Source organism: Molossus molossus, unplaced genomic scaffold (genome assembly GCF_014108415.1).
Source record: "Molossus molossus isolate mMolMol1 unplaced genomic scaffold, mMolMol1.p scaffold_m16_p_14, whole genome shotgun sequence".
Lineage (NCBI taxonomy): Eukaryota > Metazoa > Chordata > Mammalia > Chiroptera > Molossidae > Molossus > Molossus molossus.
Genome location: NW_023425349.1, coordinates 3,851,418 through 3,864,369, shown reverse-complemented (window position 1 = coordinate 3,864,369; position 12,952 = coordinate 3,851,418).

Here is a 12,952-nt window from a genome sequence, read left to right as displayed (position 1 = left end):
ATCTTCGCCAGAGCTGGGTCCTGGCGGGTGCCCGCCGCGCACACAGAGGAAGCGGAAACCGGCTGTTCCTGGCCAGTCTGGGGTGAGAACGTGCTTTGCTGGGGACATACAGTCCTGATGGCTAATCAATACTCCAGTTGCCAGTTACAATGTCAACGGCCCTCGCTTTCCCTCCTCCAACAGCCCGCTTCTCCGGCCATCAGTGGAGTGGTGACCGCGGTCATCTCCAACTGTGTACTGGCCTCGGGGCTGCTTCCCAGGCTGTGAGCGCATCTGCCCCGGGCCCAGGAGGGAACACGCTGCCAGAGCTGGGTCCACACGCAGACCACCGCCTCAGGGCCACAAGCACCCCGCATGGGAGCCCTGTCGCTGTTCCCGTCCGTGTCCTCCCGACGATGTTGCAATGGGGGTACAAAAGATGACCGGCCCTGCGGGTTTGGCTCCACGGTTAGAGTGTCGGCCCCAGAACCGAAGAGTCGCGGGTTCAATTCCAGTCAAGGGCAGGTACCTCGGTTGCAATTCAGTCCTTGGCCCTGGTCGGGTCACACAGGAGGCAACTGATCGATGTGTCTCTCTCATGTTGGTGTTTCTCTCTCTCCCACTCTATCTGAAGATAAAATGGGAAAAAAGTATCCTCCGGTGAGGATTTAAAAAAAAAAGATGAGCGTCCAGGCTTTCGAAGCAGAATGCACCATGAGGCCGTGGCAAAGGGGGCAGGGTGGGGGTGGGGAAGGAGTCAGGTTCTTTTTTTTATCCTCACCCAAGGACATTTTTCCATTGTTTGTTCAGATAGAACGGGAGGGAGAGAGAAGAAGAGAGAGAGAAACATCTACGTGAAAGGGACACATCGGGTGGCTGCCACCTGCACGACCCAACCAGAGCCGGGGACAAACTGCAACCGAGGTACGTGCCCTTAGCGGGAACCGCACCCGGTTCTCTCTGGACCGCAGGCCAACGCTCTAACCGCTGAGCCAAACCGGCCAGGGCTCAGGTTCTTTTTAATAGTTTATGATTTAGGAAGCTACAAACCATAATAGTTAAGAGCATAAATGTTGAAGCTGGACAGGTCTGAATGGAGACCTGGGTCTGCTACTTCTCAGCTGTGTGATTTTGGGCAAGTACCTTAACATCTCTGAGCTGTTGTTTATCAGGAAATCGCGGGTCAGAACAGTGCCGGGCTGATGGGGCTGGTGGGAGGTGAGACGGAATAGCACAGGCAGCGTCTGGCCTGCTGTCTGAGCCAAAGAAAGCTCTCCCTGTGCACATGTGTGCTCCAGCTCTGTGCACATGTGTGCTCCAGCTCTGTGCACATGTGTGCCCCAGCTCTGTGCACATGTGTGCCCCAGCTCTGCACCAGGCACCTTTCCGTACTTTCCTCTTCATTCACTCAGCGGAGCCTCAGTAAGGCGAGAGCTGGCCAGCCATCACAGCAGTTCCTAGAAAAGTCCTTGCAGATCTGAGGACTGGCCCTGTGTGAACGCTGGGCTTGGAGGCGTTTCTCTTAGAGGCGGTGGGAGGGCTTCCCGCAGCTGAGCGTGGACGGATCGCTGGGAGCACACAGCTTGCGTCTTCTGGCCTGGCTCCTCAAACACTTCTTTTCTCACTTTTTTTTTGAGGGGAAGTTCACATAAATAAATTAACCATCTTAAAGGGAGCGATTCAGTGGCGTTTAGCACCTGCACAGGGTTGGCAACCACCACCGCTGTCCAGTTCACTGTCCAGTTCGGGCAGGTTCGCCACCCAGGTGAAGCCCATGCGCATGAGCGGCGAGTCCCTCCTCCCCTCCCCCCTCCTTTCCTCCCCCGCCCCGGGCAACCGCCATCTGCTCTGTCTCTGTGGATTTGCCTCCTCTGGACACTTCACAGACGTGGGATCACGCAACATGTGACTGTGTGTCTGGCTTCTTGCACGTAGCATCATGATTTTGAAGTTCACTCACGTCGCCGCATGTGACAGTACTTCATTCCTTTTTGTGGCTGGATAACATTCCGTGGCAGAAGTAATATTTCGTTTATCTATCATTCGTCGATGGACACTGGGTTGCTTCCACTTCGGGCGACCATGAATCGGGCCACTGTGAACGTGGGTGTGCAGCTCACACACTCTTGGTCTGCACCACGACGTGCTGTTCTCAAACCTGTCACTTTGCAATTCCTGCCTCTGGGCCTCTGCAGCTGCCTGTCTATCCCCAGGACCCCCTCTTCCCTCTGGTGACCTGTGCCCACACTTCAGGGCTCAGCTTCATGCCACTTTCTCCAGGAAGCCTCCCTGCTATGCTTGGGCAGGCTGGCGGCCTCTCCTGGGGAGCTCCCATGGAGCTCAGCCCTCTCCAGGTGAGCCCTTCCAGGTGAGCCCTTCTACCTGTGGTCTGATTGCCCGTGCTTGCGCCTGTCTTCCTGATAAGCATGGGGCTGGGATGGCTCCGCCCACTGCTGCACCCTCACAGCCTAGTGCGTCGTAGTAGGTATTTCAGAAACATTTGTTGAACGAATGCGTGACCATCATCTCTGCAGTTCCCAGGTCTTTGTGGCAGCCTCATGGGTATTCTGGCCTGGGAGCAATCACCAGATTGTGGGCTGGACTGGGGTTCCTTTGGAGAAAGGGAGCAGACACCCGTAGTTAATATTCTGTGCAAAGGCCCCTTGGGAGACTTGTTGATTAAAAATACAGTATGAAAACGGAAGCAAAGCTGCCATTAAAAATGATTCATTAGAGTCCTGCTCATTATTCTATTTGGAACAATGCTATTAATATTAATGACCCTTAAAAATACTTCACACACAGGCTCTCACTCGTTATTTCTGCACTTGCCACAGTGTGGTCTCCTCCCCTCCCCCAGTGCTGCAAAGCTTGGATTCTACCCCCAAGTTGTCCCCTCCGGAGGGCACCAGGCCAGAGCTCCTGCCACTCACTCGTTCAGGGACTGCCACCATTGTTTCCCCGACCCCAGCCACATGTGCTGGGCAGCTCAGAAAGTCCCGTCCCCTCCCAGCAGCCCGGAAGCAGGCACTCTGTGCTTTTCACGGTCCTGTTTGGTAGAGCAGCGCCACGCGGGCTCTGGGAGGAGGAGGACAATGCCTGACCCTGGGGGAGAGAGCAAAGCTTTCCCTAATGAGATGGCAGCAGAGAGATACACAGAATGAAAGGACCACTTCAATAGGGGAGTTGAAAGGGAGTCGTTTGCAGGAGGGCAGAGAGAGGAGCCGGGGGCAGCCTCCCCAGAGCCCGCTGCTCAACTGGCGCTCCAGCTGGGGCACTCCGCCTCACCCCCAGAAGGCTCCAATTAAAACCATTAACCCCGGCACCGGGCACTGGACACAGGCCTGTCTCGGTGGGAGCAGCAGCTCTGTTCTTTGAGGAAGCTTTGCAGGGGGATCCTGCAAGAAATCGGGGGAGGAAGTGGTGAGGACTCCGTGTCTCTCACTGTTTTGCCTGTCCTGGTGGGAGCAGGAAGTCACTACCTTGCACTTGGTGCCTGTGTTGTGGCATTTTTACTATCCGCCTGCCACCTACGGCGTCCTACCTCCAAGACCAAAGGCATGGCATGGCATGGACCTGACAGATGTGTCCAGAGGGTAGGGACGCTACCCGCCTTGCACACCAGTGCCCAGCACAGAGCCTGCACACAGACAGCGCTGCATAGACACTCACCGAATGCTAATGATCACTCCACTGGGTGTCTCCTCCCTAATTCATTATGAGCAACTCAGCGTCTTTGAAAATGATCAGGAGGAGGGCAGAGACCATTCAAACATCTCTATTTGTCATGGGAGCGTGTTTCTTAGGCTGACATTTCATAATAAATGTATAAACACCAGGAAGTTAGCGGGCGTTTTCTTCCCCAGGTCCAAGATGTGCTGCTCATTGCTTTTGTTTTTTCTTTAAAGATAAGTTACAGGCACTGGATGCGGGCGCGCACCCGGGCCTGTTCCAAGGGTTTCCATGCTTGAGGTCACTGGGCGCTCACACACGCTGGGAGGCAGGCGGCCGGCAGCCTCACTCCACGGCTAGTTGGGCACAACTTAATCAGTGTCCTGAAGAAGAGACAATCACCGCCACTCCCTCACGTGCTCACCGGAACTCGGGCATGAGGGAACACACACGGGCACACCCACATGCACGCACACGCACACACCCACAGCTTCACGGCCATATTTAGTACATTAGCTAACATAAGAAGGTTTTACAAAGCATCAGATGTTAAAAGAATCCCTTACCTTCCCCAACAGGTACATTCCTCGCCTGTAACTGTGATCGGGAAACTGAGGCTCAGAGAGGTTCAGTAACTTCCTGAGGTCACACAGCTTGGAACTGGCAGACTATAGGATAGGGTGTTTGTTTTTAAATGCAAATTTATTCAAAATCTAGGCTAAGGGATGGCCTTGGATTGGCTGTGATGTGAGCCGCTCCCAGCCCTTCCGAGGAAGCAAGCTGGTGTGCTGTTCTCCCTCTCTGGCTTGCTCCGAGCCAGAGCCACCGCCTGGCAGTACCACCCTCACAGCGCGGCTGCTCCTCACCCTGTCACATTGTTGCAATCTCTCTTGATGATCAGGCCGGTCTTCCCCAGCCTCCCCGTTCTGTCTTCAGTCCTCTTTAATTAAGCAGCAGCTCTCCCTGGAAAGCAATTGAATTATCCAATTATGTGCTCCTAACCTGATTGCTATCATCATCGACAGGGACTCGGTGACTCAGGTGTTGATGGGGCTCAAACAGGACCCAGCATGAATGAGCAGCAGCGAAGGAAGTGACCCCAGCACCACTTCCCTCCCACGCCCCACTCCACCTGCTTACCCGGGGTGCCCTACGCGGCTGCTCAGACACTGTCCTGAATACTGGCCAGTCCAGAACCCCACAGCTGCGCCACCCAGGGCTTCGGCTGCCACGAAACTCTCCCGAGGGGCTGCTTCTCCACATGTCTGTCTGCCCAGGATGAGGTGGGGGTGCAGCACAGCCCTCCCAGAGCCCCCATCACTCCGCCTGGGCTCCTTGGACTGTCTGTGGCACCAGCAACATTTGGCTCCAGTACCTGCTGACCCCTTTCTTGTGCTCATCCTGTAGCTCTCCAGCAGGGACACAGCCAGGAGCTGGGCATGGGAGAGGAACCTGCTGTCACCTGGCCACAGCCTCCCGGCGTGCCCTTTACCTGCGGTCTGAGTGTACCCCAACCCGCCTCCACCAGGGCCCAGCCCAGACCTCCACTCAGGACAGTTCAAGGGAGAAGACTACACCCTTCATCCAGTTTCCCCAGCTGTTATCATCCCGTATAACCATGGCACCTGTATCAAAATGGAGACATTAACATGAATACACACTGTTAACTGAACTGCAGACGTTGGGTTTCACCTGCTTTTCTGTTCCAGGAGCCCACTGTGCAGTGTTAGTCTCCCGTGCGGCTCACCCACAGGAGGCTCCTTGCACACGCGTGGCATTTTAACTTCAACAACTCCGCGGTGCAGGCGCCATGTCACCGCGCTCTGGAGGGGAGACGGATCAGAGGTGGCGAGACTTGGCCAAGATCACTTCCTAATAAAGAGGCAGGACATAAGCCCATCAGTCTGGCTCCCCATCTCACCCTCTGTCATCTGCATCGTGAGTGTCACACACATTGTCTCTCTCTCTCATACACGCGCATCACACTTACATACACTCAGACACACGCAGCTTTATGGCCACATTTGGCAATTGGCTAGTATAAAAAATTTCACAAAGCACAAAATGTTCCAAGAATCACTTTTCCCACCAGGTGCGTTTCTGAGAAGTTAACTGTAGAAGAATTTACTGGAAAGTTAGCATGGATCAATTGATTGTTACGTGCTGAGTGCTTTGCATGTGTTTCTTCCTTGGGCCAGTACACAACCCTTGGAGGGCTGTGTTGTTGTACCCATTTCATAGATGTGAAAATTGAGTCACAGAGAGAAGGGACGCATTCCAGCTCAAATAGCCAGGTAGTAGCAGAGCTGGGTTTTTTCTTTTTTTTAATTCCTCACCCGGGGATACTTTTCTATTTATCATCAGATAGAGTGGGAGGGAGGAAAAAAGAGAGAGACAGAGAGAAACATCGATGTGATAGAGCCACTGGCTGCCATCGACTGGCTGCCTCCTGCATGACCCGACCAGGCCTGGAGAACCGCAACCGAGGTTCGTGCCCTTGACCGGAATCGAACCTGCGACTCATTGGTCCGCAGGCCGACGCTCTGACCGCTGAGCCAGGCCGGCCAGGGCCAGAGCTGGAACTTGAGCTCAGCTCTTCGCCTCCACTATCCCGGTCCTTAACCACCAGGCCGGAGTCCCATCCAGGTCCAGCGGCAATCAAGACGCCGTGGGATGGCCCAAGAGGCTCTGGGGCCTGGTGGAGCGAGGCCGCTCCTATTCTGTCTCAGGGGCTCCTTTGCCTCAAGAAGCTGGTGCCACTTTGTCACTCACACGGAATATGCTAATCCTGGGGCTCCGCTGTAATAAGGGGTCCAGCTGGTAGGAGCTTTATTTCAGGGAAGTGTGAATGCTGTTGCCATGGAATGCAGCCTTACACCCAGGGAGCAGGGACTGCCGGCAGGAGCCACTCCGGGCTGTTTCCCCTTCTCCAAATGGCACTTCCCTGTGTTGTCACCACTGGCTTCATCTCAGTGTGCCCGGAAAAGCGCCCGCCAATGACATCCGAGTCCAGGCGCTCTGAGCCCCCCCCCCCCCCCCCCGTGTTTACGGCTGCCCTTCTGGGGCGCGAGGGGAACGCAGTGGTTATCTTCCCACTGCGCACAGAGCAGCATCCAATGGGGGAGCAGGACTGGTCTCAGTAGGGTGGCGGTCCCCAAACTGCTCCTCCTCCACCCTTGGCTCCTGAGAAAACCTGGTGTTAAACATCTCTTGCACGAAGGGTGGGCTGGGGAGCCCAGCAGTGTTTGGCTTGGCGTGTACACGCGGGGACTGCCCTCTCCAACCGTGCTGGACGGTGGCCTTGAGCCCCGGTTTCAGAGTCCGCAGTCCTGGCTTCGCTTCCCACAGCTGGGTGAGCTCAGGCCAGTTACTTAACTACTCTGAGCCCCAGTTTTCTCATCTGTGAACGAGGCGGAGCAGACAGCACAGAGCAGCGGGTGTGAAGGTGATGGGTACAGTGTCTGCACGAACCAGCTGCTGGTGACAGTTGTAAGTGCATCTCCTCCTCTTCCCATTACTCCTCTCCCCCTCCCTCCCTCCGCCCTCCAGGGGGCGGGAGAGCTCCGATGGGCTGTTTTGATTAGTAGTGATGCCAAGTAACACACACATAGACCTGTCTCTCCATTTCTTATCAGAACAGTCAGGAGACCTGTCAGAGCAGTGATGGTCAGAGCCCAGTGTGTGCCTCGGCAACGCTGATCGCTGAGATAACTCGACTCAGAGGGGAGAGAGAGAGGGAGAGAGAGGGAGAGAATGGGCATGTCACCATTAAGAACTAGAAGAATTTGCGCTAGCTGGAGTGCTCAATGGTTAGAGCGTCGGCCCATGCACTAAAGGATCATGGGTTCCATTGCCAGTCAAGGCACATACCTGGGTTGCAGGTTTGATCCCCAGCCCTGGTCAGGGTGCAGGCAGGAGGCAACCAATGGATGTGTCTCTTACATTGATGTTTCTCCCCCCACACACACACACTCTCTCTAAAATTCAGCGGGAAAAAAATACCCTCGAGTGAGGATTAACAAAGAAACAAAAAGGAACTAGAAGAATCTGATTTTAATATTCCAATTAGTAGCTATGCTGATCTTATTAATCCACTAATTAGTCAGCCTTACCTGTGTACACAGGAGTCATTCAAAATCAACAGCATCGCCCCTCTCTTCTTACTCATTGCTTGTCCGTTCATTCATTTAGCAAATATTTATCGAGCGCCTAGTAGGGGTCAGGCACCGAGAGGTCTGTGTTGACCCAGACAGGCACAGCCGTCTCACGTGGAGCTTACAGTCCGTGGGGATGTGGGGAGGGGGCACCGGTAACTGGGAAGTCATGATGCAGTGGGAGGGCACCATGTGAAGGGAGCCACAGGACCTGGGGAGCTGCAGGGTCACGGGGACCCCATCATAGGCCCTGTATGACCATCTGCCTCCTGACCCGGCTGGTTTCACGAGAGTAGACTATCCATTCTGGCTCTCTGTCATTTCCCAGACAAGGCACATGGACGGTCTCAGTGGGGACTTGGAGGAGCAGTCATCATTTTTTAACACCTCCTAGGGGTCAGCCCTTCCCATGAACAGTCTGCACAGATGCTGTTCTTATCTCCTTTTTGTAAATGAGGGGACTTAGAGAGGTGACGTTTCTCACGGTGGGCTAATGAGTGGCAGAGCGGGGATTTGAACCTGTTCTCTCTCAAGGTCTTATTCCCCCTACACCTCTTTCTTCCAAAGCCAGGCCTCTTCCCATCGGCATCTGCTGCCTTCTTGACAGCCCGGGGCAGGTAGAGGCTGGGTGAGGAGCGGCTGGGGTGGGACGGTGGGACAGGGAAAAGGGAAGATGAGGGAGGGGGCAGTCAGGAGTCAAGAATATCTAACATCTTGTGATGCTGAAACTCAGGAGCCCTGACTCAGCAGGAAATGAACAGCCCCGGCTGGTCCTAGCAGGGTGGCTCTGCCGGGCTTGGAGAACGTGGGCTGGGGACCCCTCGGCCACAGCAGCACATGCCACCTGTGCTCACCTTGCCCGTCTCCCCCAGGGCTGGTAGCTTCCTAGGGCAGAAGCGGGTCTGCCTCTCCAGCCTCAACGCAGAACTTGGCATACAGTAGGCACTCAATAAATAACCGCAGAGGGGATTTATGAACAGATGGGAAGATACATAAACTAACCCTCAAATTTCCCAGAAACATTGCTACTTTATCATCTGGGTAATTACTCGTAGTACGTGCTCAGTAAATGCAGGTTGCTTGGTTCATGTTTAACATGCCTTCCATTAGAAGCATTCCCCAAGCACCTCTTTGTATTTGGTAAGATTCTGGGCTCTCTTTAGGGTGGGCAAAGACTCATCCCGGGTCCCAGACAGACACGCCGAATCCATTGCCCAGCAGCCCTGACTAATCGACGTCGGCACTGCATCCTGGTATCCAGGGATCTGCAGTCCACGTGGCCCACTGGAACGGGTCCCTTCTCTCTGCCCCTTGCACTTCATCCCAGAGTCTGTTTGGGAGCGAGCGGCCAGGGCAGCCGGAGGACAGCTCCCTCCTCGGAAGCAGCAGCCACCCTTTTCCAGTTATAAAAGGCCAGTGGCGGCGGGCCTGGCTGGGGGAGGTCCGTGGTACCGGACTCCCAGGTCCCGAGAGGCGCCGCAGCTCTGCGGGCGGGTGCTGCACTCTGGGGCACCCGAGGACCAGAAGTGATCCTCCCGCCCTGATGTGGGGAGACCCACAGGAGTCAACCCAATGAGCCCTGCGGTGTCCGGTAGTGGCCACCCACAGGGGACTCTGTGGGACAGCAGACAGCCTGATTTCCCGAAAACTCTGGGCTCTGTGTGCATGGAGGTGTGTGTGTGACCAGCGGCAGCCATTAGAATAGTAACAACCTGAGGGCCAGGTGCTGGAGTGAGGCCTGGTGGGCCCTGCTCTGTGCCAGGAGCTGGCCCGGGTAGCTGCTGGGTTGTGGAGACGTCTGGAGGGTTCCAAAGAAGGGTTGTGGGTGGCTCAGAAAGCGGGGTGGTGTGGGATCTCCTGGGGGCTCAGGGCAGCGGGTCCTCACCAGCTGGTAAGTGCACGAAGCTGTCCGTGTCTCAGCAGACGGGCTCTGGGTCCTGTGCACACCAGTCGGACAGGAGCAGCCCTCTCGTACCACGAGGTTCTTTCTGGAAACGGTCCCGTCCCATGTGACTAAGACTTCCTGTCTCATCCTTGGGTGCCCCAGACCCATGGGCACTTGGCAGTTGCTCTCCGGGTTGGGCCACTTCGCCGGGAGAGGAGAGCCCCGCTGTGAGCTGTGAAGGCTTCTCCGGGGCCATTTCAGGCTGTTGACCGGCTGCTGCCTCTGCGTCTCTGCGTCCTCCGGGCTCGTCTCACCTGAGCGTGCTCGTGGCGTGTTCGTGTCAGGCTTCTAACAAGCCTGCTCTCACCGTGGGTCCCTCCTCTCCTGCGGGAGCTGTCATTCTGCGGATCGTTCAGAGAAACGTTTGCACTGGGTGAGCTGAGAAGCTGTCGTGGGGCGAGGCCCGGGGCGCTGGGTCCGTCTGGAAATGTTAGCGCTGGGAGGGCCCTTGGGCAGCACCAGCTCTGCCCACCCACTCGCCCGATGAGATCTTGCTGCCCAGAGAGGGGACACAGCCTGAGCCAGCGTGGTGGGGCCCAGGGCACTGGCTCTGGGTCAGGCAGGTCTGGGTTTGCTTCCTGGTAGGACTGGGGCAAATGGTTTCACCTGTCTGAGCCTCCCTGTCCCCATCTGCAACATGGAACCAAATAAGGGCACCTTCCCCGGGCTCCGGCACACGGTCTGTTCCAGTCCATCAAGATTTCTTTTTTTTTTTTTAAATCCTCACCTGAGGATATTCTTCCATTTATCGTCACATAGAGTGGGAGGGAGAAAGAGGGGGGACATCGATGTGAGAGGGACACATCAACCGGCTGCCTCCCGCAGGACCCTGACCAGGACCGGGGACCGAACCACGACCGAGGTACATGCCCTTGACTGGAATTGAACCCGCGACTCTTTGGTCCTGGGGCTTACACCCCAGCCGCTGAGCTAAACCGGCCAGGGCCGATGGAGATCTCTCTGAAGAAAACCCTGCAGTCTCCCGGACTCTGTGGTCCCGAGCCCAGGCTGCAGGGTGAGGACCAGGAGAGAGCACAGGTAGTCTTGGGGGGGGGGAGGGGTCATGCTTCTGGCTTCACATGGCTGAGCTAAGCTGGCCCAGAGAATGAGGCGATCTGGATGGGGGACAGAGGTACACCCCTCAGTCTGACCTGATGTTATGTTCCCTTTGGCTTCTGGTATCGCCCTAGTTTGGCGTGAGTTCAAAGCCATGGGCGGCATTTCGCCTTCCGGGTAGGCCGAGGACCCCAGGGGGTTGCAGGAGCCATCCTGGGGGAGGGGCAGCTTGGAGGTCGCGGTGGTAGCCAGCAAGGTCAACAGAGCAAGGGGCAGTGGCAGCTTCGAGCTGTCCCCATCCATCAGGCCAAGGGTGTTAGATGAGGAATCAAACAGGTTTCCAAGATCGAGTCAGACTTTGTGACTGAGGGCACTGCGAGGGTCTAGGCCTGGACTCTAGGGCCTTCGGGCAGGAAGTGACCAAGAGTGAGGGGAAGAGGGACGCAGCGCACGCCCAGGAGCGCCCACAAGCACCGGCGTGGGCTCGGGAGCAGAGTCCCTGCGTGCCGTTCAGCGGGGCCAGAACCCAGGACAGGGCCCAGGGCCCAGGCAGCAGGGCTCACAGACCCAGTGTCTGGCTGGGGAGAAGTCTGCGTGCCACTCGGCAGCCTCACGTGGACAATTTAGTGAGGAAATTGTTGCACGCGACTCAACGCCTGAACGTGTGTGAGCAGGAAAGAGCGAGTCGGAGGGATGGCTGTCCCCTCTCTCGCTGCGCTGTCTCAGACTCTCCGGCTGCCTTTGGTTAAGGAGACTCTTGCTCTCGGCTTGCCCACGCCAGGACATTCGTCTGCCCAGGACTTTGCGTCTTTGCACGTGGGTGCCTTCGGACTGGGGCCTCCGTGGGGCCCTTTCCAGGTGATGCTCGTGCTCAGGGGAGCACCGCGGGGACCGGAGTGGGGTTCGGGGCTCAGAGGCCATTGCAGAATCACTCGGCTCACCAGGGGAGCGGAGGCACTGGCGCAGGTATCTCTATGACTGGGTGAATTTTGTGCCATCAGCACACACTGGAGACAGAGCTCACATCTGCTGGGCCTTCCTGGAGACCCAAATTACCTGCTCAGTGAGGAAGAAAAGTGTTTTCCTCTCAGTGAGGACTCTCGGGAGGGAGGGGCTGCAGGAGGGGAGACAGCTTCCTTTGCCCCTTGGGTTCCCCCTTTATTTAATTGCACTTAACTACCCCTCTGCCCGCCTCTTAGAATCCTGCACACCTGGCTGGCAGATATGGAGGACCCAGGTGAAGGTTTCCACTTGCCAGGGTGGGCGTGGCTCCTGCCTCGGCGCCCCAACCTGCTGCCCCCGCGCAGATAGCTGGGAGACACATTCCCCATGCTGGACGGGAATGAAGGGGGGAGGTGGGGTGGGAGGAGGGCTGGGGCTGGTACCCCATACAGGTCAGGCTTGATGGAACTATTCTTCTGACGTGGTGTCCTCTGCTGGGGCGCAGGCTCCCGCAGGGCTTTGGACTCCCCCTCAGCCTGGACCGGGGCCACACCCAGAGGAGACACTTGACAGGAGCAATGAGGACTGAGTGCTTCCCATGTGCCGATGGGGATGACCCCTACACGTTTCTCCATGAATCCTGCCAACCACCTCGGGAAGTCGGTGCTGTTATTATCCCCACTTGACAGAGGAGGAAACAGGCTCAGAGAGGTGGCGGTCGAGGTCTGGGTCCCCACGGAGCCTGGGTTTTCTTGTTCTTGGGGTTCCTGGCTTTCCTGACTTCTGTCCCGATTCAGGACCTGCCTCTGCCATCAGCTTGGGTTGGTTGGTGTTTTTCGGCAGAGCTGCCAAGCTGGCACACTCACACCGGGCCTGCACGCAGTGTGCGTACACACACACTCGCGCGCGTGCACACACACACACACTCTCTCTCTCTCTCTCTCTCTCTCTCTCTCTCTCTCGCTCTCTCTCTCTCCTGCTTCCCCAGACTCAGCTGCCTCCCTAGCTTGGCCTGACAGTGCCTGGCACACAGTAGGTGCTCAGTAAACCTTTGTGAGGTACAGAGGCAGCTTGATGCCTATGACGTGGATTCTCTTGTTAGACTTGCCACACTCCGAAGGCAGGACCCAGTGGAATTGTCACCATTTGCATCCCAGGACCCTGCAGGGTACTGGCACACAGTAGGAGCTCAGTGGGTAACCCA